This window comes from Poecilia reticulata, linkage group LG13 (genome assembly GCF_000633615.1).
Source record: "Poecilia reticulata strain Guanapo linkage group LG13, Guppy_female_1.0+MT, whole genome shotgun sequence".
NCBI lineage: Eukaryota > Metazoa > Chordata > Actinopteri > Cyprinodontiformes > Poeciliidae > Poecilia > Poecilia reticulata.
This window is the reverse complement of record NC_024343.1, coordinates 31,458,347-31,461,677: the sequence shown is the minus strand read 5'-3', so window position 1 is coordinate 31,461,677 and position 3,331 is coordinate 31,458,347. Positions and strand designations below refer to the sequence as shown.

Here is a 3,331-nt window from a genome sequence, read left to right as displayed (position 1 = left end):
AGCGTAAAGATGGGTTTTGCAGTTTTGAGCTCCTCTATAATTCCATTTACTTTTAACAAATACACGAAAATCAATATTTGAAAGTTAATTTTTACAATTTTGCTCAGAAGTGATATTTTAACTCCACAGCTTCCTTCAACGTTCGAAACAGATTAAAAGTGCAATTTAGGAATCCACAGAGTTGTGAAAAGGTTTCACTTATTAATCCCTTGTTATATATATTTAGCTTTCCAAGCGTTCAGACTATCTTGTTGCATATTAAAGCCGTCCAGTTGCTTTCCGCATGTTTTGAAGATTTTCAGGAGGTTTTATTTGGACGCTGGTTTATTTGTTTTCTGACATTTTTCATATAATTAACTTCAGTTTTCGTTGGTTGTCTTTGTACAACAGTTAGTATAAGTGTAAAAAACCGATAATATCTAAAAAAAATGTATTTAAATGGTTGTTTCATGCTTGGTTATTTAATTGTAAAATTTTGAAGTACCTCGTGTTTTATTTTGAAATTCAGGCTCTTAATTTGGAAGTATTATTTTTAGCGGAAGTAAGTCCAACTGCTCCGTTTGCCAAACGTTAGATTTGCTGAGTTTTAAAGTAATTTTAAGCTCCTGGCTGACGTCAGACACGAGGTATGCTACTTTATGACGTTTACAATGTTTGTGGATGTGTACAGGACTAATGAAAGTGAAGTTCTGGCGTGACTGAACGGAAACACGCCGAATTTCTTATATTACGTACATTTCAGGTTAAGCGCCATTTTGACAACTTGACAGCAAAAACCAATGATGGTCGTCGCTAGTTAGCAGCTTTTTTTGCCCTTAGTTGGGAAATCGAGGACGGAACCTTGCGCTGCAACGCGTCTATAAATAAAGGTTTAATTCAAAATACTATTTTACTTACTGAGATAAAAGTAATATTTTCACCATGTTATTTCACATTTATAAATGCCAGCGTTCCGAACTAAATGTTAATTCACGATCTAAATATTTCCCTTACTATCTAAATGCTAGCCAACAAGCTAGCATGTAGCTAAGTGGCTAAACCGTTTAAAAATATTTCTCTATATTATTGGATATTTAGCTAGTAAGCTAAATATTTAGTTACCATCTAAATGTTTAGGTCTGAGCTAAATATTTAGTTTTCAAACTAAATGCTTCAAAATAATATATTTATATTGCTAACTATTTTAGTTCCAAACTAAATATTGATTTTCCAAACTATCAAGTTCAAAAGCACATATTTACTTTAGCTAAATATTTAGCTAGCACCTAAATATTGAGTTAGCAAGCTAAATATTTAGTTTCAAAACAAATATTTACTTTAGCTAAATATTTAGCTAGTACCTAAATATTGAGTTAGCAAGCTAAATATTTAGTTTCAAAACAAATATTTACTTTAGCTAAATATGTAGCTAGAAATGTAAATATTGAGCTAGCAAGCTATTTAGTTACAAGTAAATATTTATTTTGAATGTCTATATTTATTTTAGCAAAATATTTAGCTAGCAACCTAAATGTTCAGTTAGTAAGCTAAATATTTATTTTAAAATTAAATGTTCAGTTTCGGAATATTATTGTACTTACTGGCATAAAATTGAGCTAAGACGAAATCCTCTGAAGCTGCAGAGCGTAGCTTCTTCTGGGTGTCTCACCTTGTCTCAGAGGAACTCTGTGATCCCGTTGGTTCAGTGATTAACCCCGGATCATTACTGAACATCTGCAGATCAATCACTGAAACTAACGCTTCACCTTCAGGCCCCCTCAGCTGGTCCCGTACTGCTGACGTTGCAGGAATATCTGCATGGCTTGTGTTCCACCTTCATCTGTCTGTGACCTCCAGGTGTAAAAGTCCAACATTTACATTAACACGACATTAGACTTGCAAACCAGTATTGACATCAGCAGAGACAAAAGGCGACACGTGTGATAAGTTTCCAGGTTGGTAACAGAATATATATCAAACATCAGTGGCAGAACGAACCTCTGGATGCTTTAACGAAAAACAAACACACCAAACTATGACGTCAGGTGTGTAAGACCCCGCCCCCATCAGCTTAGCTAATAGCAGCGGTAGCTAATCTGCTAGCTAACATAAACAAAATAAACATCAAGTCTGAAAACATAAAACTATAAAACTGTAATGGACTGAAAGTTCTGTTTGTTTGGGAAATGATTGTGTGTTTTTTGGTGTCGAATCCTGAAAAATATAGTGGCGTTGTTGTCAGTTGCTATGGCAACGAGTCCGCGGCGCGCATACAGAGCAATTAAATATTTAGTTTGGAAATTGTTGTTTTTTTAACAGCAGTTTGGAACTACTGACTGAGCAAAATATTTAGTTTGCAAACAAAGTGTTTAGCTTTTAAATTAAAATACTTAATTTAGAACTCTGACATTTATAAATGTAGGAATAACATGGTGAAAATATGAGCTTAAAAAATGAACACCAACATTTCTTTCTGTGTGACAGAGTAAATTAACCTAAATGTTGCTGTTAATTTTTTACTGTGTAAATTTTACCATAAATATGGAACCTTATGGACATATTTATGGATTTGCTTCCATTGTTTGTGTGTAAGGATGAATTTATTAGCAGATTTCTGCCTTTAGGAAGAAAGTTTCTTTATGACTGTTGTTTTAAATGATGAAAAATAAATATATGCAGTAAAACTTAACCTCACACACACAAAAATAACACGACCTTTTAATTTCATGAGTTATTCTTGAATTATTAAACAAATGTTTAATTTTCAGATCACGTACAGACAACTAGTTAAACGTAGAAAGCAGCTGGAAAAGTTGTCAAATGTGAAAACGTAATTCTGTCAAGTCATAGAAGTGCAGTGATCGCAGTGTCACAGTCACAAAGTCGGCCTTCTATCACCTGAAGAACATCTCCAGGATTAGAGGACTGATGTCTCAGCGCGATCTAGAGAAACTCATCCTGCGTTTATCTTTAGCCGCATTGATTACTGCAACAGCGTCTTCACAGGTCTGACTAACAAATCAATCAAACAGCTGCAGCTGATCCAGAAGCTGCTGACTAAAACCAGGAAGATAGAGACATGACACCAGGTTTAAAGTCTCTACACTGTAAAGCTCCCTGTAGCTCAGAGAATAGACTTTAAAATACTGATGTTAGTTTATAAATCACTGAACGGTTTAGCACCACAATACATTAAGTATCTTTTATTGTTGTACCAACCGCCTGGACCCCTCAGATCTTCTGGTTCTGGTTCTGCTCTGCATCCCCAGAACCAGAACCAGACGAGGAGAAGCAGCATTCAAATCTGGAACAAACTTCCAGAAAACTGTAAAACAGCTGAAACACTGGGTGC

At 34.8% G+C, this 3,331-nt stretch overlaps 1 long non-coding RNA gene across 2 annotated transcripts in view; it reads left to right on the top strand.

Annotated features, from left to right (window-relative positions):
• The first annotated feature begins 460 nt into the window (after positions 1 to 460).
• LOC103475147 (uncharacterized) overlaps positions 461 to 3,331 on the top strand; it is a 45,340-nt gene continuing 42,469 nt past the window's right edge. The window contains exon 1 of one of the 2 annotated variants that reach the window (XR_001777208.1): positions 461 to 626. This is a non-coding gene — a long non-coding RNA (uncharacterized LOC103475147). The remainder of the gene's footprint in view (positions 627 to 3,331) is intronic. The other variant, XR_535301.2, reaches the window with a different exon arrangement.